This window comes from Salmo trutta, chromosome 26, assembly GCF_901001165.1.
Source record: "Salmo trutta chromosome 26, fSalTru1.1, whole genome shotgun sequence".
Lineage (NCBI taxonomy): Eukaryota > Metazoa > Chordata > Actinopteri > Salmoniformes > Salmonidae > Salmo > Salmo trutta.
The window spans coordinates 37,119,671-37,143,721 of record NC_042982.1 but is presented as its reverse complement, the minus strand read 5'-3'; the positions used below and the strand labels follow the sequence as shown (position 1 = coordinate 37,143,721).

Here is a 24,051-nt window from a genome sequence, read left to right as displayed (position 1 = left end):
CCACCTACAGTCCCATACCTCTATACCTCCACCTACAGTCCCATACCTCCAACTACAGACCCATACCTCCACCTACAGTCACATACCTCTATACCTCCACCTACAGTCACATACCTCTATACCTCCACCTACAGTCCCATACCGCTTTACCTCCACCTACAGTCCCATACCTCTATACCTCCACCTACAGGTCCCCATACCTCGTATACGCTCCACTAACGTCCCCTACCTCTATACCCTCCCCCTATAGTCCCATACCTCTATACCTCCCACCTACAGTCCCATACCTCATACCTCCACCTACAGATCCATACCTCTATACCCTCCCCTACAGTACCCATACCTACTATACTACACCTACCGTCCCCTACCCTCTATACCTCCACCTACAGTCCCATAACCCTCTATACCCTCCACCTACAGTCCCATACCTCTATACCTTCCACCTACAGTCCCATACCTCTATACCTCCACCTACAGTCCCCTACCTCATACATCCACCTACAGTCCCATACCTCCTATAACCTCCACCTACATCCATACTCAGACACCTCCACCCACAGAACCCCCCTACCTCTATACCTCCACCTACAGTCCCATACCTCTATACCTCCACCTACAGTCCCATACCTCTATACCTCCACCAACAGTCCCATACCTCTATACCTCCACCTACAGTCCCATACCTCTATACCTCCACCTACAGTCCCATACCTCTATACCTCCACCTACAGTCCCATACCTCTATACCTCACCTACAGTCCCATACCTCTATACCTACCCACCTACAGTCCCATACCTCTATACCTCACCTACAGTCCCATACCTCTATACCTCCACCTACAGTCCCATACCTCTATACCTCCACCTACAGTCCCATACCTCTATACCTCCACCTACAGTCCCATACCTCTATACCTCCACCTACAGTCACATACCTCTATAACTCCACCTACAGTCACATACCTCTATACCTCCACCTACAATCACATACCTCCACCTACAGTCCCATACCTCTATACCTCCACCTACAATCACATACCTCCACCTACAGTCCCATACCTCTTTACCTCCACCTACAGTCCCATACCTCTATACCTCCACCTACAGTCACATACCTCTATACCTCAACCTACAATCACATACCTCCACCTACAGTCCCATACCTCTTTACCTCCACCTACAGTCCCATACCTCTTTACCTCCACCTACAGTCCCATACCTACAGTCCCATACCTCTATACCTCCACCTACAGTCCCATACCTCTATACCTCCACCTACAGTCCTATACCTCCACCTACAGTCCTATACCTCCACCTACAGTCCCATACCTCTATACCTCCACCTACAGTCACATACCTCTATACCTCCACCTACAGTAACATACCTCTATACCTCCACCTACAATCACATACCTCCACCTACAGTCCCATACCTCCACCTACAGTCCCATACCTCCACCTACAGTCCCATACCTCCACCTACAGTCCCATACCTCTTTACCTCCACCTACAGTCCCATACCTCTTTACCTCCACCTACAGTCCCATACCTCTATAACTCCACCTACAGTCCCATACCTCTATACCTCCACCTACAGTCCCATACCTCTATACCTCCACCTACAGTCCCATACCTCTATACCTCCACCTACAGTCCCATACCTCTATACCTCCACCTACAGTCCCATACCTCTATACCTCCACCTACAGTCCCATACCTCTTTACCTCCACTACAGTCCCATACCTCTATAACTCCACCTACAGTCCCATACCTCTATACCTCCACCTACAGTCCCATACCTCCACCTACAGTCCCATACCTCTATACCTCCACCTACAGTCCCATACCTACAGTCCCATACCTCTATACCTCCACCTACAGTCCCATACCTCTATACCTCCACCTACAGTCCTATACCTCCACCTACAGTCCTATACCTCCACCTACAGTCCCATACCTCTATACCTCCACCTACAGTCACATACCTCTATACCTCCACCTACAGTAACATACCTCCACCTACAGTAACATACCTCTATACCTCCACCTACAATCACATACCTCCACCTACAGTCACATACCTCCACCTACAGTCCCATACCTCCACCTACAGTCCCATACCTTCACCTACAGTCCCATACCTCCACCTACAGTCCCATACCTCTATACCTCCACCTACAGTCCCATACCGCTTTACCTCCACCTACAGTCCCATACCTCTTTACCTCCACCTACAGTCCCATACCTCTATAACTCCACCTACAGTCCCATACCTCTATAACTCCACCTACAGTCCCATACCTCTATACCTCCACCTACAGTCCCATACCTCTATACCTCCACCTACAGTCCCATACCTCTATACCTCCACCTACAGTCCCATACCTCTATACCTCCACCTACAGTCCCATACCTCTATACCTCCACCTACAGTCCCATACCTCTATACCTCCACCTACAGTCCCATACCTCTATACCTCCACCTACAGTCCCAGTACCTCTATACCTCCACCTACAGTCCCGTACCTCTATACCTCCACCTACAGTCCCGTACCTCTATACCTCCACCTACAGTCCCGTACCTCTATACCTCCACCTACAGTCCCGTACCTCTATACCTCCACCTACAGTCCCGTACCTCTATACCTCCACCTACAGTCCCGTACCTCTATACCTCCACCTACAGTCACGTACCTCTATACCTCCACCTACAGTCCCGTACCTCTATACCTCCACCTACAGTCCCCGACCTCTATACCTCCACCTACAGTCCCGTACCTCTATACCTCCACCTATAGTCCCATACCTCTATACCTCCACCTACAGTCACATACCTCTATACCTCCACCTACAGTCACATACCTCTATACCTCCACCTACAGTCACATACCTCTATACCTCCACCTACAGTCACATACCTCTATACCTCCACCTACAGTCACATACCTCTATACCTCCACCTACAGTCCCGTACCTCTATACCTCCACCTACAGTCCCGTACCTCCACCTACAGTCCCGTACCTCCACCTACAGTCCCGTACCTCCACCTACAGTCCCATACCTCTATACCTCCACCTACAGTCCCGTACCTCTATACCTCCACCTACAGTCCCATACCTCCACCTACAGTCCCATACCTCCACCTACAGTCCCATACCTCCACCTACAGTCCCATACCTCCACCTACAGTCCCGTACCTCTATACCTCCACCTACAGTCCCGTACCTCTATACCTCCACCTACAGTCCCGTACCTCTATACCTCCACCTACAGTCCCGTACCTCTATACCTCCACCTACAGTCCCGTACCTCTATACCTCCACCTACAGTCCCGTACCTCTATACCTCCACCTACAGTCCCGTACCTCTATACCTCCACCTACAGTCCCGTACCTCTATACCTCCACCTACAGTCCCGTACCTCTATACCTCACCTACAGTCCCGTACCTCTATACCTCACCTACAGTCACGTACCTCTATACCTCCACCTACAGTCCCGTACCCTCTATACCTCCACCTACAGTCACGTACCTCTATACCTCCACCTACAGTCCCGTACCTCTATACCTCCACCTACAGTCCCGTACCTCTATACCTCCACCTACAGTCCCGTACCTCTATACCTCCACCTACAGTCCCGTACCTCTATACCTCCACCTACAGTTCCCGTACCTCTATACCTCCACCTACAGTCCCGTACCTCTATACCTCCACCTACAGTCCCGTACCTCTATACCCTCCACCTACAGTCCCGTACCTCTATACCTCACTACAGTCCCGTACCTCTCTACCTCCACTACAGTCCGTACCTCTATACCTTCCACCTACAGTCCCGTACCCTCTATACCTCCACCTACAGTCCCGTACTCTATACCTCCACCTACAGTCCCGTACCTCTATACCTCCACCTACAGTCCCGTACCTCTATACCTCCACCTACAGTCCCGTACCTCTATACCTCCACCTACAGTCCCGTACCTCTATACCTCCACCTACAGTCCCAACCCTCTATACCTCCACCTACAGTCACATACCTCCACCTACAGTCACATACCTCCACCTACAGTCCCAGACCTCTATACCTCCACCTACAGTCCCAGACCTCTTTACCTCCACCTACAGTCCCAGACCTCTATACCTCCACCTACAGTCCCAGACCTCTATACCTCCACCTACAGTCCCATACCTCTATACCTCCACCTACAAGTCACTACCTCTATACCTCCACCTACAGTCCCATACCTCTATACCTCCACCTACAGTCCCATACCTCTATACCTCCACCTACAGTCCCATACCTCTATACCTCCACCTACAGTCACATACCTCCACCTACAGTCCCAGACCTCTATACCTCCACCTACAGTCCCATACCTCTATACCTCCACCTACAGTCCCATACCTCTATACCTCCACCTACAGTCCCATACCTCTATACCTCCACCCTACAGTCCCATACCTCTATACCCACCTACAGTCCCTACCTCTATACCTCCACCTACAGTCCCATACCCTCTATACCTCCACCTACAGTCCCATACCTCTATACCTCCACCTACAGTCCCATACCTCTATACCTCCACCTACAGTCCCATACCTCTATACCTCCACCTACAGTCCCATACCTCTATACCTCCACCTACAGTCCCATACCTCTATACCTCCACCTACAGTCCCAACCCTCTATACCTCCACCTACAGTCCCAACCCTCTATACCTCCACCTACAGTCACATACCTCTATACCTCCACCTACAGTCCCATACCTCCACCTACAGTCCCATACCTCCACCTACAGTCCCATACCTCCACCTACAGTCCCATACCTCCACCTACAGTCCCCATACCTCCACCTACAGTCCCAGACCTCCACCTACAGTCCCAGACCTCCACCTACAGTCCCAGACCTCCACCTACAGTCCCAGACCTCTTTACCTCCACCTACAGTCACATACCTCTATACCTCCACCTACAGTCCCATACCTCTATACCTCCACCTACAGTCCCATACCTCTATACCTCCACCTACAGTCCCATACCTCTATACCTACACCTACAGTCCCATACCTCTATACCTCCACCTTACAGTCCCGTACCTCTATACCTCCACCTACAGTCCCGTACCTCTATACCTCCACCTACAGTCCCGTACCTCTATACCTCACCTACAGTCCCGTACCTCTATACCTCCACCTACAGTCCCGTACCTCTATACCTCCACCTACAGTCCCGTACCTCTATACCTCCACCTACAGTCCCGTACCTCTATACCTCCACCTACAGTCCCGTACCTCTATACCTCCACCTACAGTCCCGTACCTCTATACCTCCACCTACAGTCCCGTACCTCTATACCTCCACCTACAGTCCCGTACCTCTATACCTCCACCTACAGTCCCATACCTCCACCTACAGTCCCATACCTCCACCTACAGTCCCATACCTCCACCTACAGTCCCATACCTCCACCTACAGTCCCATACCTCCACCTACAGTCCCATCCTCCACCTACAGTCCCATACCTCTTTACCTCCACCTACAGTCCCATACTCTATACCTCCACCTACAGTCCCATACCTCTATACCTCCACCTACAGTCCCATACCTCTATACCTCCACCTACAGTCCCATACCTCTATACCTCCACCTACAGTCCCATACCTCTATACCTCCACCTACAGTCCCATACCTCTATACCTTCACCTACAGTCCCATACCTCTATACCTTCACCTACAGTCCCATACCTCTATACCTCCACCTACAGTCACATACCTCCACCTACAGTCCCATACCTCTATACCTCCACCTACAGTCCCAGACCTCTATACCTCCACCTACAGTCCCAGACCTCTATACCTCCACCTACAGTCCCAGACCTCTATACCTACACAGGAAGTTGATCGTAGCAGGGTGTTGCGTTCCCTCAGAGGCGTGCGTAACAGTTATATAACACAGACACACACACATAGATCGGGGGTGTTAATACAGGACTAGTAAAGGCCCAGTGTTAGACGTCTATATGGGTCTGTTAATACAGGACTAGTAAAGGTCTGTTAATACAGGACTAGTAAAGGTCTGTTAATACAGGACTAGTAAAGGTCTGTTAATACAGGACTAGTAAAGGTCTGTTAATACAGGACTAGTAAAGGTCTGTTAATACAGGACTAGTAAAGGTCTGTTAATACAGGACTAGTAAAGACCCAGTGTTACAGACGTCTATATAGGTCTGTTAATACAGGACTAGTAAAGGTCTGTTAATACAGGTATGTTCTAGATAGCACCCTTTCTTCTAAGAGTGTACATTACACCATAAGTTTTAACAGATAAGCAAGTTGGAGTCTGCTATTGGACCAGGTCTCTCTTGGAAAAGAGATGTTATCTCAATGAAAACCTGCATAAAATGTATTTTTTTTTTAAAGTTAGCTTTCTCTCTCTCTCTCTCTCTCTCTCTCTCTCTCTCTCTCTCTCTCTCTCTCTCTCTCTCTCTCTCTCTCTCTCTCTCTCTCGAAAAGAGAGCAATGCATTTTTTTAAAGGCTTCTACAGCAGAAGGAACACGTCAGAGCTTCTCCTGTCCTACACCATCAGAACTTCTCCTGTCCTACACCATCAGAACTTCTCCTGTCCTACACCATCAGAACTTCTCCTGTCCTACACATTATACCAGTACTAGTTACTCACAGTGAAAAACGATGTCTTGAAGGAACACACTCCGGTTATGTTCAGCAACTATGTCCAACTTCTGTACTAGACTCTAAAAATGGAATACTGATGCCCCACTCCAGCTAGCAGAGCTTGTACCTGCCCTGTCATTGTCTGCTGGTTAGGCCTATTTACTGTAATTCTCTGAATGCTTCTTCCTCTCAGCACAGAATGCTTTACACAATGTGTCTCCATGCTCGTGTGTGAGCGTGTGTGACAGTCAAGTTATTTGGCTTGGTGCTGAACTTGAGTAGGCGTGAACATGTTTGGCAAGCTGCAGCCTGTACACACACAGACAGGGAGGAACTCATGATCAAGATGTACCTACTGTATGCAACAGTTTAGCTGTTGCATACAGTAGGTACATGGCCCGCTCGGTCTTTAGCTATGGCCCGCTCGGTCTTTAGCTATGGCCCGCTCGGTCTTTAGCTATGGCCCGCTCGGTCTTTAGCTATGGCCCGCTCGGTCTTTAGCTATGCCCGCTCGGTCTTTAGCTATGCCCCGATCGGTCTTTAGCTATGGCCCGCTCGGTCTTTAGCTATGGCCCGCTCGGTCTTGTGGAAAATACAAGTTGCCCCTTCGGATTCATTAACTCATTATGCGCTTTGTTAATGATCCATGTGAATGTATCAATTATGGTAATTATATTGTTTTATATGCTACGCTTTGTTAACTATCATTTGTTAGTAATCACTAATATTCACAATATTATATTAACTAGCCACACCCTGTTGAATCTGCTGGATGTGTACAGTACCTGTACCTCTATAACTCATACAAGTTGATGTTTGTTTTTGTCTAAAGTCAATACAAAATAAACCTCTCAACTGTAGATACTGCCTGCCTGTCTGTCCACAGCTCAACAGGCAGACAGCTCAACAGACAGACAGCTCAACAGACAGACAGGCAAGCAGACAGCTCAACAGACAGACAGCTCAACAGACAGACAGCTCAACAGACAGCTCAACAGACAGACAGACAGTTCAACAGACAGACAGACAGTTCAACAGACAGACAGACAGTTCAACAGACAGACAGACAGTTCAACAGACAGACAGACAGCTCAACAGGCAGACAGCTCGACAGGCAGACAGACAGTTCAACAGACAGACAGCTCGACAGACAGACAGCTCGACAGACAGACAGCTCGACAGACAGACAGACAGTTCAACAGACAGACAGACAGTTCAACAGACAGAGAAATATGAATAATAAAGGAATGAGTGGAATTTCACTGGGGTAAAATCTGTAGCAGTGGATCTTGAATGACAGTGTGTGTGTGTGTGTGCGCATATGTGTGTTTGAGGGGAGGGATGCCTTCTCACTATGAGGTCAGTGATAACCTACCTGAAGCTTTTTTTTGTTATTGTGACACATCAAGTAAATAAAACCAACGTTTATAACCAGGACTGAGTTTCAAGCCAGGCCCATCAGAAATCAATCACAACCTACAGTAGACTGTGACCCACAAGGTATCAACTCAAACCAGGAGGGAGTCCCAACCCACCATTTGGAAAACACTGCTCCATATCACAACTATTCTCCACATCTGACACAGGGGCAGGGACAGGAACAGGGACAGGCACAGGAACAGAGGCAGGGACAGGGACAGGGACAGGAACAGGGGCAGGGACAGGAACAGGGGCAGGGGCAGGAACAGGGACGGGCAGGAACAGGGACAGGGACAGGGGCAGGGACAGGAACAGGGGCAGGAACAGGGACGGGGCAGGAACAGGGACAGGGACAGGAACAGGGGCAGTAACAGGGGCAGGAACAGGAACAGGGACAGGGGCAGGGGCAGGGAGAGGAACAGGGGCAGGGAGAGGGACAGGGGCAGGGACAGGGGCAGGGGCAGGGAGAGGGACAGGGGCAGGGACAGGGGCAGGAACAGGGGCAGGGAGAGGGGCAGGAACAGGGAGAGGGGCAGGGACAGGAACAGGGGCAGGGACAGGGGCAGGGACAGGAACAGGGACAGGGGCAGGAACAGGGGCAGGGAGAGGGACAGGGGCAGGGACAGGAACAGGGGCAGGGAGAGGGGCAGGAACAGGGACAGGGAGAGGGGCAGGGACAGGAACAGGGACAGGGGCAGGAACAGGGGCAGGGACAGGGACAGGGGCAGGAACAGAGACAGGGGCAGGGACAGGAACAGGGGCAGGGACAGGAACAGGGGCAGGAACAGGGGCAGGGAGAGGGACAGGGGCAGGAACAGGGACAGGGACAGGGGCAGGAACAGAGACAGGGGCAGGGACAGGAACAGGGACAGGGGCAGGAACAGGGGCAGGGAGAGGGACAGGGGCAGGGAGAGGGACAGCGGCAGGGAGAGGGACAGGGACAGGGGCAGGGAAGGAACAGGGGAAGGGACAGGGGCAGGGAGAGGGGCAGGGAGAGGGACAGGGACAGGGACAGGGGCAGGGACAGGAACAGGGGCAGGGACAGGAACAGGGACAGATCACAAATCTCTTTAGGCTTTTATGTGGAAGTAAACTGACAAATGTACAATGACCCAAATGTTGCACCATTCAACCTTTTTCACCCCCCCCCTTCCCCAATCCATCACAACCCCCCAATACACACAAACATTACTGTAACCTAGACTACAACCACCCAATACACACAAACATTACTGTAACCTACACTACAACCCCCCAATACACACAAACACTACTGTAACCTACACTACAACCACCCAATACACACAAACATTACTGTAACCTACACTACAACCACCCAATACACACAAACATTACTGTAACCTACACTACAACCACCCAATACACACAAACATTACTGTAACCTACACTACAACCACCCAATACACACAAACATTACTGTAACCTACACTACAACCCCCCAATACACACAAACATTACTGTAACCTAGACTACAACCACCCAATACACACAAACATTACTGTAACCTAGACTACAACCACCCAATACACACAAACATTACTGTAACCTAGACTACAACCACCCAATACACACAAACATTACTGTAACCTAGACTACAACCACCCAATACACACAAACATTACTGTAACCTAGACTACAACCACCCAATACACACAAACATTACTGTAACCTAGACTACAACCCCCCCAATACACACAAACATTACTGTAACCTAGACTACAACCCCCCAATACACACAAACATTACTGTAACCTAGACTACAACCACCCAATACACACAAACATTACTGTAACCTAGACTACAAACCCCCAATACACACAAACATTACTGTAACCTAGACTACAACCCCCCCAATACACACAAACATTACTGTAACCTAGACGACAACCACCCAATACACACAAACATTACTGTAACCTACACTACAACCCCCCAATACACACAAACATTACTGTAACCTAGACTACAACCCCCCAATACACACAAACATTACTGTAACCTAGACTACAACCCCCCAATACACACAAACATTACTGTAACCTGTAACAACAAAAAAAACGTTTAGTTACGAGAACCAAGCTATCATAAGTGCTTTTTATAGGCCTATTATGCATTTTGTATAAACAAATAGAATATTCTATAATTGTGGTACAACATCAACGCTGAGACTCACCTGACTGACTGGTGAAACGCAGACCCTCCTGGGTAAATCACATAACCAAACCACACATAAAACCTGAATGAACAGATGATTAAGGAGATCTTAAAGAAGTACAGTTGTACAGATGGCAGCCATTTCCCCCCCTCTCTGTGGAATAGAGGTTTGTGTGGGTGGTGAGAGAGGTGAGAAAGTGGGATTAATGTCTTACCTGCTCCAAAAACACAGTGTATTAATGATTGCCTTGAACTTAACCATAACCCCAGGCCTGCTCTCTGCTCTGGGGCTAGCTCTGTCAACACACTGGTCCACCTGGATGGTTAACCAGCTGTCACGGCTAGAGGTGTGAGTGAGAGCCTCTCACCTGTTCAAGTTCAACTTTCAACTTTATTTGTCCCAGAAGGCAATTGGTTTTGCAGTAAGGAGCACATGAGACACCTGAACACCTTTACAAACGCACATGCAGACGGGTCTTTCAATACACTAGGGTACCAGTGAGGATATCCTACACTGGACAACTTTATACAGCTGTTGAGAAGTCATTGATAGTAATCTGACAATGTTTTTCATGTCATTACATTAAGAAATGTATAAGGGGATCATAGCAATATTCAATCAAATTCACGAGTCAAATCAAATTAAATTAAATTGTATTAGTCACATGCTACGAATACAACAGGTGTAGACCTTACAGTGAAATGCTTACTTACAAGCCCCTAACCAACAATGCAGTTTAAAAAATATGAATAAGAATAATAAATAAAAATAACAAGTAATTAAAGACCAGCAGTAAAATAACAATAGCGAGACTATATACAGGGGGTACCGGTACAGAGTCAATTTGAGGGGGCACCGGTTAGTCGAGGCAATTGAGGTAATATGTACATGTAGGTAGAGTTATTAAAATGACTATGCATAGATAATAACAAAGAGTAGCAGCGATGTAAAAGAGTGGGGAGGGGGGTGCAAATAGTCTGGGTAGCCATTTGATTAGATGTTCAGGAGTCTTATGGCTTGGAGGTAGAAGCTGTTTAGAAGCCTCTTGGACCTAGACTTGGCGCTCGGGTACCAATTGCGGTGCGGTAGCAGAGAGAACAGTCTATGACTAGGGTGGCTGGAGTCTTTGACAATTTTTAGGATCTTCCTCTGACACCGCCTAGTATATAGGTCCTGGATGTCAGGAAGCTTGTCCCCAGTGATGTACTGGGCCGTATGCACTACCCTCTGTAGTGCCTTGTGGTCGGAGACCGAGCAGTTGCCATACCAGGCAGTGATTCAACCAGTCAGGATGCTCTCGATGGTGCAGCTGTAGAATCTTTTGAGGATCTGAGGACCCATGCCAAATCTTTTCAGTCTCCTGATGGGGAATAGGCTTTGTTGTGCCCTCTTCACGACTGTAATGGGATGCTTGGACCATGTTAGTTTGTTGGTGATGTGGACACAAACAAATTTGAAGCTCTCAACCTGCTCCACTACCGCTGATGAGAATGGGGGAGTGCTCGGTCCTCCTTTTCCTGTTGTCCACAATCATCTCCTTTGTCTTGATCACATTGAGGGAGAGGTTGTTGTCCTGGCACCACACGGCCAGGTCTCTGACCTCCATCCCTATAGGCTGTCTCGTCGTTGTCTGTGATCAGACCTATCAGTGTTGTGTCATCGGCAAACTTAATGATGGTGTTGGAGTCGTGCCTGGCTGTGCAGTCATGAGTGAATAGGGAGTACAGGATGAGACTGAGCACGCACCCCTGAGGGGCCCCCGTGTTGAGGAACAGCGTGGCGGATGTGTTGTTGCCTACCCTTACAACCTGGGGGTGGCCCGTCAGGAAGTCCAGGATTCAGTTGCAGAGGGAGGTATTTAGTCCCAGGGTCCTTAGCTTATTGATGAGCTTTGAGGGCACTATGGTGTTTAACGTTGAGATGTAGTCAATGAATAGCATTCTCAGATAGGTGTTCCTTTTGTCCAGGTGGGAAAGGGCAGTGTGGAGTGCAATAGATATTGCATCATCTGTGGATCTGTTGGGGCGGTATGCAAATTAGAGTGGGTCTAGGATTTCTGGGATAATGGTGTTGATGTGAGCCAGGACCAGCCTTTCAAAGCACTTTATGGCTACAGACGTGAGTGCTATGGGTCGGTAGTCATTTATGCAGGTTACCTTAGTGTTCTTGGGCACAGGGAGTATGGTGGTCTGCTTAAAACATGTTGATATTCTAGACTCAAGACAAGGAGAGGTTGAAAATGTCAGTGAAGACACTTGCCAGTTGGTCAGCACATGCGCATTCGTACACGTCCTGGTAATCCGTCTGGCCCTGCAGCCTTGTGAATGTTGACCTGTTAAAGGTCACACAGTCGTCCAGAACAGCTGGTGCTCTCATGCATGTTTCAGTGTTATTTTCCTCGAAGCGAGCATAGAAGTGGTTTAGATCGTCTGGTAGGCTCATGTCACTGGTCAGCTCTCAGCTGTGCTTCCCTTTGTAGTCTGTAATAGTTTGCAAGCCCAGCCACATCCGACGAGTGTTGGATCCGGTGTAGTACGATTCGATCTTAGTCCTGTATTGACGCTTTGCCTGTGTGATGGTTCGTCGAAGGGCATAGCGGGATTTCTTATAAACTACCGGATTAGAGTCCCGCTCCTTGAAAGTGGCAGCTCTAGCCTTTAGCTCAGTGCGGATGTTGCCTGTAATCCATGGCTTCTTGTTGGGGTATGTGCTGTCACGTCCTGACCAGTAGAGGGAGTATTTGTTTTTAATTTTGGTCAGGATGTGGCAGAGGGTATTTGTTTTATGTGGTTTGGGGTGTGTGTTGTATTTAAAGGGGGTTTGATTTGTTAGTTCCGGGTTTGGGTTATGTGCTATGTTTGTATTTCTATGTTCTTTCTAGTTCTTTGTATTTCTATGTCTAGGTTTGGGTGTTGGACTCTCAATTGGAGGCAGGTGTTTTTAGTTGCCTCTGATTGAGAGTCCTATATATGGGTATGTGTTTGGTTTAGTGTTTGTGGGAGATTGTTCCATGTATAGCTTATGGCCTTACAGGACTGTTTATTCGTCGTTGTGTTTCTTTTGGTTTTTTCCTTCTTTCCTTAATAAAAGAAGATGAGTACACATATACCCGCTGCGTTTTGGTCTCAATCCGACGACAGCCGTTACATGTACGTACGGTCACTGTTGGGGCGACATCATCGATGTACTTATTGATGAAGCCAATGACTGATGTAGTGTACTCCTCAATGCCATCGGAAGAATCCCGGAACATATTCCAGTCTGTGCTATCAAAACAGTCCTGTAGCTTAGCATCTGCTTCATCTGACCACTTTCTTATTGACCGAGTCACTGGTGCTTCCTGCTTAAATTTTTTCTTGTAAGCAGGAATCAGGAGAATAGAATTATGGTTAGATTTGCCAAATGGAGGGCGAGGGAGAGCTTTGTACGCATCTCTGTGTGTGGAGTAAAGGTGGTCTAGAGTTTTTTTCCCCTCTGGTTGCACATTTAACATGCTGATAGAAATTTGGTCAAACGGATCTAAGTTTGCCTGCATTAAAGTCTCCGGCCACTTGCAGCACCGCCTCTGGATGAGCATTTTCCTGAGTCGATTTAAAACCTATGTTTAATCCTTTATAAAATAGTTGGTGTCTTGACGGAATTGTCCAAAATCGTGTGACATTAAACATTACTTTTCTGTCCTTGCATTTATGGCAGTGTAAGTTGTCGTTATATCATATATTAAGCTTTAATCAGTTAAATTAGACATTGAACCCTGTAAGAATCCTTACTCTAGCTGTCAGACAGTTTTTTGTATAGAGATCTCAGACATGGCTTCTTTTGTTACTTGATGAAAACAGTTTTCATGGGCACACAAATCCAAAAGAATAAATGCGATTGCAAATAAAATGCTTCCAACCAAAAGAGTCCCCTAATTACCTTGATACTTAAAACCTAAATCCATACTGTCATTAATGTGGTTGTTCAATAATTATGCATAATACTTATTCGATGCACATTTGGTGTCCAGCTGACTAGTTACACTATGATATTTTCACATTATCATCTGATTTAGGAAAGAATTTTCAGAATGACAGTCAAGTGACCAACAACTGTTGTGATAGCGCATGCAATGCAACAACAGCCCAAAAAGGTGTTCAGAATATTTTTGTGTCTCATTCGTTACGCTGGTAAAGACAGGGTCTTGTTAGATTAACAGAGAAAGCATCAAGGGGGAAAGGGGGATACCTAGCCAGTTGTACAACTGAATGCCTTCAAATGAAATGTGTCTTCCACATTTTACCCAACCCCTCTGAATCAGAGAGGTGCGGGGGGCTGCCTTAATCGACATTCACGTCTTCGGCGCCCGGGGAACAGTGGGTTAACTACCTTGCTCAGGGGCAGAACAACAGATTTTTACCTTGACAGCTCAGGGATTTGATCCAGCAACCACTAGGCTACCTAAAGCCCCCATAATGAGTTAACGTTTTCATAAGTTTTTGTGCCTCTGATTGGACACTGTGCACAATTGTCTACTGTGCACAATTGTGTAGGATAGACTATTGTGTAGGATAGACTATTGCACAACACCCAATGCCATTTCTATTAATAATTCTGCCAACCTAGTCTCAGAGCATTTTGTATTATTATATACGTAAATCCGAGACACTCCATTTAGTATGATATGTAACGTTTTGTATGGTATGTATTAATTTGTGCATGTCCATCACCCATTTCGTATGATATGTTACGAATTACAATCCATATTACACAGTATGTTACAAATTTGCAAAATGTACAATATGTTAAGAATTTGCAAAACATATGATATTGTTCCCTGCTGTTTCATTACAACATTTTACGAATTCTAGCTAGGTGGCTAGCTGGCTAACGTTAGCTAGGCTATGGTTTAGGGGTTTCGGTGAAGGTTAGGGTTAAGTTCAGTAGTTAGCTTAAAGAGTTGAAGTTAGGGTTAGAGGAAGGGTTAGCTAAAAGGGTAAAGGTTAGGGGAAGGGTTAGCTAAAAGGGTAAAGGTTAGGGGAAGGGTTAGCTAAAAGGGTAAAGGTTAGGGGAAGGGTTTTCGAACATGGTAAGTAGTTTCAAAGTAGTTAAAAAGCAGTAAGTAGTTGAAAAGTTGCTAATTAGCTAAACAATCTTTGTCCTTGATGAGATTCGCACTCAGAACCTTTGGGTTGCTAGACATTCACATTATACAATATCAAACATAACATATCATACTAATCTGAGTGTCCTGGATTTACATTTACTATGTTAGGTCAAGTCTATGAGACCAGGTTGATTATGGATATAATGACACTAAATTACAAAGAATATTGGGCTTATTGACAATATAATCGGGTACTTCAATTAAAAATAAATGTCGTTTTCCATGTTACACCTGCAGTTTTAAACAATACAAGGGGCTTGAAGTAGCCTACTTGAACTTACATTTGGAGCTCAGAAATTAAAGTACTGTAATAGGCCTATATTGAAAATCAGACATTTCCTCAATTTGGTGCTTTAAAGTTCCTTGTAATTATTGTAACCTGTTTCTAAGGTCTCTTGCTCCCTTATAATTATCCGTGGTTTCAATTTTTATCAGTTTTTGTGAGAGATGGAGCCATTTTCGTTTTTTCTTGCTGCTTCAAGTGAAGGGTGTGGCGCTTCTCTGTTGCGGCAAAACCACGTGCGGTTACTATAACGATTATAACGTCTAATGTTGGCTTCAACTTGGCTTTCAAAAAAAATCCTTCCATTAAAAAAGGAACCTGTTTTTTGGTAACTTTCTCATTATAAAAACAGCCATGGTAAGATTCAAATGGTGAGATTAATGCTATTCATGGCTTTCATCATACATATTTAGCCTGGCAATGTCCAAATTATTCTCACATATTTTAGAATGTAATAATAATTTGAATATCAATTCTTTGGCAAGTCCTAAAAAAGCACATTATTCTTAAAGTGGTAATGGCCTACTTTAATGTATTTATTTGTACACTTTTTGCATACGTTGGGGGAGGGGAGGGGGGTGTGTACATTAGGCCCTATATGTTTAATTATATAAATTATACAATTGTATAAGACTGAGTTCCTTAAAAATTACAATTAAGTGCTTGAAAAAGTCCCTGAATGTCCTTGAATTTGACTTGCTAATGTCTGAAGGAACCCAGCTTTAAGGATGTACAGGGCTGTGAAAAGTATTTTCCCCCGTTCTGATTTTCTCTATTTTTGCATATTTTTTATACTGAATGTTATCAGATATTCAAACAAAATCAAAAATTAGATGAAGTGAACCTGAGTTTACAGATAACCAAAAAAAAGGATACTTATTTTGTTTATTTAATTAACAGAGTTACGTAACACCGTAACAAGTAATTGCCCTCTTACACTCAATAACTGGTTGTTCCACCTATAGTTGCAAGGATGCAACCAAATGCTTTCTGTAGTTGATCAGTCTCTCACATTGCTGTGTAGGAATTGTGGCCCACTCTTGCATGCAAAACTGCTTTATCTCAGCGACATTTGTGGGTTTTCAAGCATGAACTGCTCATTTCAAGTCCTGCCACAACATCTCAATTGGGATTAGGTCTGGACTTTGAGTAGGCCATTCCAAAACTTCAAATGTTTGCTTTTAAGCCATTTTCATGTAGACTTGATTGTGTTTTGGATCATTGTCTTGCTGCATGACCCAGCTGCACTTCAGCTTCAGCTCACAGACAGATGGCCTGACATTCTCCTGTAGAATTCTCTGATACAGAGCAGAATTCATGGTTCCTTCTAGCAAGACAAGTCATCCAGGTCCTGAAGCAGCAAAGCATCCCCAAACCATCACACTACCACCACCACGCTTGACCGTTGGTATAGGGTTCTTACTGTAAAATGCAGTGTTTGGTTTTCGCCAGACATAATGGGACCCATGTCATCCAAAAAATTTACTCAAGTTTGTCAAAAAACAACTGGAAGCACCTGGACGATCATCAAGACTCTTGGAAGAATATTCTATGCACAAATTATTCAAAAGTATAACTATTTGGACGACATGGGTCACATTATGCCCTGTGAAAACCAAACACTGGGAAATGTACAATTCATATTGCTGTCCTCTCAACTGTACCATATCTTTCACGTTGGAGATCGATACAGGACTTCATTACATGGACTTCAAACAATCTCAATTGTAATGCATTCATTTAACTGTTGGCTCATGGGAGTGTAGTGACCTACTAAACCACTGGGACTGGGATTGTATGTGTGTGTGGTACATGGTTTACTATACCTGTGAGTACCAGAAGGATTGTATGTGTGTGGTACATGGTTTACTATACCTGTGAGTACCAGAAGTCCTCACAAGAACAGCAAACCAACAAAAATTCTGAGAAGTGAGAACAATGTGCTGATCCTCACTTGTAAAAAGGCTATTTTAGGCTTAGGGGGTAGGTATAGGGTTAGGTTAAATAAAGGTAAAATAAATAAATATCTGGCTTTTCTACCTTCAATCGATGTTTCCTCGATCGACTCCACTTTCTTGTTGCTATGCAGGTCCAGAGACGCAGCCAGTCTCCTTGTGAAGCAGCAACGGCGTATTGTCTGTCACGACAAGGGGGCGTTAGTTTCACGTAAAACCACCATTCGTTTCTGTCCCCCCCCCCTATTACAAGAGCTATTCATTCGGATTTTGATGCTAGCGGTTTAAAACAAGAAAGGACTGTTATAGAGCTATGTAAAATATAAATAAAGGAACGTTTCTGGCGCTGTTTGATGTGCCTTTACCCCCATCAACACAGGGTGGTGTAGTTGTGAGTCATTACGCAGGGAAACCTCCACACCTCTGGCCTCAGTTGGTTCTCCCATCATTTCCCTGTCCTCTCTGCAACCCGCCCGCAGTGTGGTCCCGACCCAGTCTGTTAGTATAGAGTTGGTTTAGCCATCATTTCCCTGTCCTCTCTGCAACCCGCCCGCAGTGTTGTCCCGACCCAGTCTGTTAGTATAGAGTTGGTTTAGCCATCATTTCCCTGTCCTCTCTGCAACCCGCCAGCAGTGTGGTCCCGACCCAGTCTGTTAGTATAGAGTTGGTTTAGCCATCATTTCCCTGTCCTCTCTGCAACCCGCCAGCAGTGTTGTCCCGACCCAGTCTGTTAGTATAGAGTTGGTTTAGCCATCATTTCCCTGTCCTCTCTGCAACCCGCCCGCAGTGTGGTCCCGACCCAGTCTGTTAGTATAGAGTTGGTTTAGCCATCATTTCCCTGTCCTCTCTGCAACCCGCCCGCAGTGTGGTCCCGACCCAGTCTGTTAGTATAGAGTTGGTTTAGCCATCATTTCCCTGTCCTCTCTGCAACCCGCCCGCAGTGTTGTCCCGACCCAGTCTGTTAGTATAGAGTTGGTTTAGCCATCATTTCCCTGTCCTCTCTGCAACCCGCCCGCAGTGTTGTCCTGACCCAGTCTGTTAGTATAGAGTTGGTTTAGCCATCATTTCCCTGTCCTCTCTGCAACCCGCCCGCAGTGTGGTCCCGACCCAGTCTGTTAGTATAGAGTTGGTTTAGCCATCATTTCCCTGTCCTCTCTGCAACCCGCCCGCACTGATCCCGACCCAGTCTGTTAGTATAGAGTTGGTTTAGCCATCCTTTCCCTGTCCTCTCTGCAACCCGCCCGCAGTGTTGTCCCGACCCAGTCTGTTAGTATAGAGTTGGTTTAGCCATCATTTCCCTGTCCTCTCTGCAACCCGCCAGCAGTGTTGTCCCGACCCAGTCTGTTAGTATAGAGTTGGTTTAGCCATCATTTCCCTGTCCTCTCTGCAACCCGCCCGCAGTGTGGTCCCGACCCAGTCTGTTAGTATAGAGTTGGTTTAGCCATCATTTCCCTGTCCTCTCTGCAACCCGCCCGCAGTGTGGTCCCGACCCAGTCTGTTAGTATAGAGTTGGTTTAGCCATCATTTCCCTGTCCTCTCTGCAACCCGCCCGCAGTGTTGTCCCGACCCAGTCTGTTAGTATAGAGTTGGTTTAGCCATCATTTCCCTGCCCTCTCTGCAACCCGCCCGCAGTGTGGTCCCGACCCAGTCTGTTAGTATAGAGTTGGTTTAGCCATCATTTCCCTGTCCTCTCTGCAACCCGCCCGCAGTGTGGTCCCGACCCAGTCTGTTAGTATATAGTTGGTTTAGCCATCATTTCCCTGTCCTCTCTGCAACCCGCCCGCAGTGTGGTCCCGACCCAGTCTGTTAGTATAGAGTTGGTTTAGCCATCATTTCCCTGTCCTCTCTGCAACCCGCCCACAGTGTTGTCCCGACCCAGTCTGTTAGTATAGAGTTGGTTTAGCCATCATTTCCCTGTCCTCTCTGCAACCCGCCCGCAGTGTTGTCCTGACCCAGTCTGTTAGTATAGAGTTGGTTTAGCCATCATTTCCCTGTCCTCTCTGCAACCCGCCCGCAGTGTGGTCCCGACCCAGTCTGTTAGTATAGAGTTGGTTTAGCCATCATTTCCCTGTCCTCTCTGCAACCCGCCCGCACTGATCCCGACCCAGTCTGTTAGTATAGAGTTGGTTTAGCCATCATTTCCCTGTCCTCTCTGCAACCCGCCCGCAGTGTTGTCCCGACCCAGTCTGTTAGTATAGAGTTGGTTTAGCCATCATTTCCCTGTCCTCTCTGCAACCCGCCAGCAGTGTTGTCCCGACCCAGTCTGTTAGTATAGAGTTGGTTTAGCCATCATTTCCCTGTCCTCTCTGCAACCCGCCCGCAGTGTGGTCCCGACCCAGTCTGTTAGTATAGAGTTGGTTTAGCCATCATTTCCCTGTCCTCTCTGCAACCCGCCCGCAGTGTGGTCCCGACCCAGTCTGTTAGTATAGAGTTGGTTTAGCCATCATTTCCCTGTCCTCTCTGCAACCCGCCCGCAGTGTTGTCCCGACCCAGTCTGTTAGTATAGAGTTGGTTTAGCCATCATTTCCCTGCCCTCTCTGCAACCCGCCCGCAGTGTGGTCCCGACCCAGTCTGTTAGTATAGAGTTGGTTTAGCCATCATTTCCCTGCCCTCTCTGCAACCCGCCCGCAGTGTGGTCCCGACCCAGTCTGTTAGTATAGAGTTGGTTTAGCCATCATTTCCCTGCCCTCTCTGCAACCCGCCCGCAGTGTGGTCCCGACCCAGTCTGTTAGTATAGAGTTGGTTTAGCCATCATTTCCCTGCCCTCTCTGCAACCCGCCCGCAGTGTTGTCCCGACCCAGTCTGTTAGTATAGAGTTGGTTTAGCCATCATTTCCCTGTCCTCTCTGCAACCCGCCAGCAGTGTTGTCCCGACCCAGTCTGTTAGTATAGAGTTGGTTTAGCCATCATTTCCCTGTCCTCTCTGCAACCCGCCCGCAGTGTGGTCCCGACCCAGTCTGTTAGTATAGAGTTGGTTTAGCCATCATTTCCCTGTCCTCTCTGCAACCCGCCAGCAGTGTTGTCCCGACCCAGTCTGTTAGTATAGAGTTGGTTTAGCCATCATTTCCCTGTCCTCTCTGCAACCCGCCCGCAGTGTGGTCCCGACCCAGTCTGTTAGTATAGAGTTGGTTTAGCCATCATTTCCCTGCCCTCTCTGCAACCCGCCCGCAGTGTGGTCCCGACCCAGTCTGTTAGTATAGAGTTGGTTTAGCCATCATTTCCCTGTCCTCTCTGCAACCCGCCCGCAGTGTTGTCCCGACCCAGTCTGTTAGTATAGAGTTGGTTTAGCCATCATTTCCCTGTCCTCTCTGCAACCCGCCCGCAGTGTGGTCCCGACCCAGTCTGTTAGTATAGAGTTGGTTTAGCCATCATTTCCCTGTCCTCTCTGCAACCCGCCCGCAGTGTGGTCCCGACCCAGTCTGTTAGTATAGAGTTGGTTTAGCCAGCGTTCGCCGGAGTCCAAATCTAACTGTAATTTTCATATCTTCCCTCCGTGGAGGCTTGACGAATTATCCAGCACCACCTTGGATTTCTTTGGAATAAACATTTCTTTAAGGAATACACCATTCATGTCAATGCTTCAACATGCAGCCCCCACCGAGAAAGGTGAGTTTTTCCATGTACTTGGTTATCTATTTCTCTACGATAGATAGCTGGCTAACTAGTAGCAAACAGTGGGATGTTGACTTGCGAATAACAATGATGTTTAACATTAGCTACTTAGCTAGCTTGCTAGTATTATAAGCCAAATGTGGGTTTGCAAATATTGTAACTATAGTATTTGTATTCGGTTGTCAATTTGAACCCTATAGTAGTCATGCCGAGCAGCTATGTTTGGTTAGCTAGCTAGCAGAAAGGTCTGGTGGAGGTCGTGAGGAACCGCTAGCTAGCTAACCAAACATAGAAAGGCTCCGTATCTTTGGCTAACGTTAGTCTTCCACAAAGATGTAGCTGTAGGCCAAGCTGTAGTTTTTTTTAAGGAGCATTCGGGACATAGTTAGCTAGTTGATAATGTTTCGAAACACATTTGAAGTAACGTTACGCTGATGAAGTATAAACGGGACACAAACATACATGACAGCTCCGATGTTGTCCTCTCATCTGGAGAGTAGTGACGGATTCTTCCCCTCCTAAAACATTGTTAACCAGAAGATAAAATGCGAGTGTGCATTTGGTGGCCACAATAATGTTCCATTGTGTGATTTTAACAAACCCTTGCCTTGACTTTTTAGTGTATTTGGACAAAACGTAGCTAGCTAACTATTTTTAAGTCAATAGACGGAGGATTGAGGATTGTTCCGCTGTTAGTCAGTGAACGGTTAATAACGTTGTTCGCTAGCTCATCACAGCTGTCTGGTTATTACCGACACGGTGCATTTCGTTTCCATACTATAGAGACAAGTAGTCAGTCATCAGGTCTAGAGCCTTAGTTTGCATCACCGATAATTAACGGCATGGGCTCTGCGGGTTGTACAGCATGCAGTGTGTCCAGGGGCCATTGTTTACAGTGCACACGTCTTCCCTTTGTGCGTGTGTTTTGTGACACCTCTCTGGTACAATGTAGAATATACTGTAACAAGGCATAGTGTCCCTTTGTTCTTCCTGTCTGCCATTCACATGTTGTGTGTGTATGTGAGAGAGAGTCTGTGTTTCTCTTTCATGATCTTAGTTATTCTAGAAGAGGTGTCTGAGAACCAATTACTGGCTTGCAGTACCTCGGCACAGCTTTCAGTTAATTATCGGTTATTCCCGGGTGCTGTTGCTGCTCCACTGAGCCTGTCAGACACATTGTGGGCAGACTGAACATGTCACATCATGTCCTCCCCTTTATGGGTCAGATAGAGAGTACATCTCTTCCTCCCCATCTCTCTCTCTCTCCCCCCATATCTCTCTCACTCTCTCTCTCTCTTCCTCCCATCTCTCTCTCCCTCTTCCTCCACATCTCTCTCTCTCTTTCTCCCCATCTCTCTCTCTCTCTCACTCCCCATCTCTCTCTCTCTCCCTCCCATCTCTCTTTCTCCCCATCTCTCTCTCTCCCTCTTCCTCCACATCTCTCTCTCTCTCTCTCTCCCCCCATATCTCTCTCTCTTTCTCTCTCTCTTCCTCCCATCTCTCATTCTCCCCTTCTCCCTCTTCCTCCGCATTTCTCTCTCTCTCCCTCCCCATCTCTCTCTTTCTCTCTCTCCCTCCCCATCTCTCTCTCTCCCTCTTTGTCCCTCATCTAGCTTTCCTCTCTCTCCCTGCCCTCTCTCATTTTTTCTGTCTCATATGGGACTGACTGAAAGGAGAGATGGAGTGAAATAATTTTTCCCTGACAAGCTCCACCGTGGACCTCTCCTTCTCTATCTCTGATAAGCCCCACCGTGGACCTCTCCTTCTCTATCTCTGAAAAGCCCCACCGTGGACCTCTCCTTCTCTATCTCTGATAAGCCCCACCGTGGACCTCTCCTTCTCCATCTCTGAAAAGCCCCACCGTGGACCTCTCCTTCGCCATCTCTGAAAAGCCCCACCGTGGACCTCTCCTTCTCTATGCCTGAAAAGCCCCACCGTGGACCTCTCCTTCTCTATCTCTGAAAAGCCCCACCGTGGACCTCTCCTTCTCCATCTCTGAAAAGCCCCACCGTGGACCTCTCCTTCTCCATCTCTGAAAAGCCCCACCGTGGACCTCTCCTTCTCTATCTCTGAAAAGCCCCACCGTGGACCTCTCCTTCTCCATCTCTGAAAAGCCCCACCGTGGACCTCTCCTTCTCCATCTCTGAAAAGCCCCACCGTGGATCTCTCCTTCTCTATCTCTGAAAAGCCCCACCGTGGACCTCTCCTTCTCTATCTCTGAAAAGCCCCACCGTGGACCTCCTTCTCTATCTCTGAAAAGCCCCACCGTGGACCTCTCCTTCTCCATCTCTGAAAAGCCCCACCGTGGACCTCTCCTTCTCTATCTCTGAAAAGCCCCACCGTGAACCTCTCCTTCTCTATCTCTGATAAGCCCCACCGTGGACCTCTCCTTCTCTATCTCTGAAAAGCCCCACCGTGGACCTCTCCTTCTCTATCTCTGAAAAGCCCCACCGTGGACCTCTCCTTCTCCATCTCTGAAAAGCCCCACCGTGGACCTCTCCTTCTCCATCTCTGAAAAGCCCCACCGTGGACCTCTCCTTCTCTATCTCTGATAAGCCCCACCGTGGACCTCTCCTTCTCTATCTCTGAAAAGCCCCACCGTGGACCTCTCCTTCTCCATCTCTGAAAAGCCCCACCGTGGACCTCTCCTTCTCTATCTCTGAAAAGCCCCACCGTGGACCTCTCCTTCTCTATCTCTGAAAAGCCCCACCGTGGACCTCTCCTTCTCTATCTCTGAAAAGCCCCACCGTGGACCTCCTTCTCTATCTCTGAAAAGCCCCACC

At 47.4% G+C, this 24,051-nt stretch overlaps 1 protein-coding gene across 3 annotated transcripts in view; it reads right to left on the bottom strand.

The window, feature by feature from the left end:
* Positions 1–21,988, bottom strand: part of LOC115163730 (P2Y purinoceptor 2) — a 28,432-nt gene extending 6,444 nt beyond the window's left edge. Inside the window, exons 1-2 of one of the 3 annotated variants that reach the window (XM_029715881.1) lie at positions 21,731–21,988; positions 17,743–17,839 (exon numbers count right to left, since the gene is read on the bottom strand). The gene's annotated coding sequence lies outside the window, so the exon portion shown is untranslated. Of the gene's footprint in view, positions 1–6,685; positions 6,990–10,291; positions 10,435–17,742; positions 17,840–21,730 lie in introns of those variants that run through there. The other 2 variants (XM_029715882.1, XM_029715880.1) reach the window with 2 other exon arrangements.
* Positions 21,989–24,051: the final 2,063 nt, after the last annotated feature.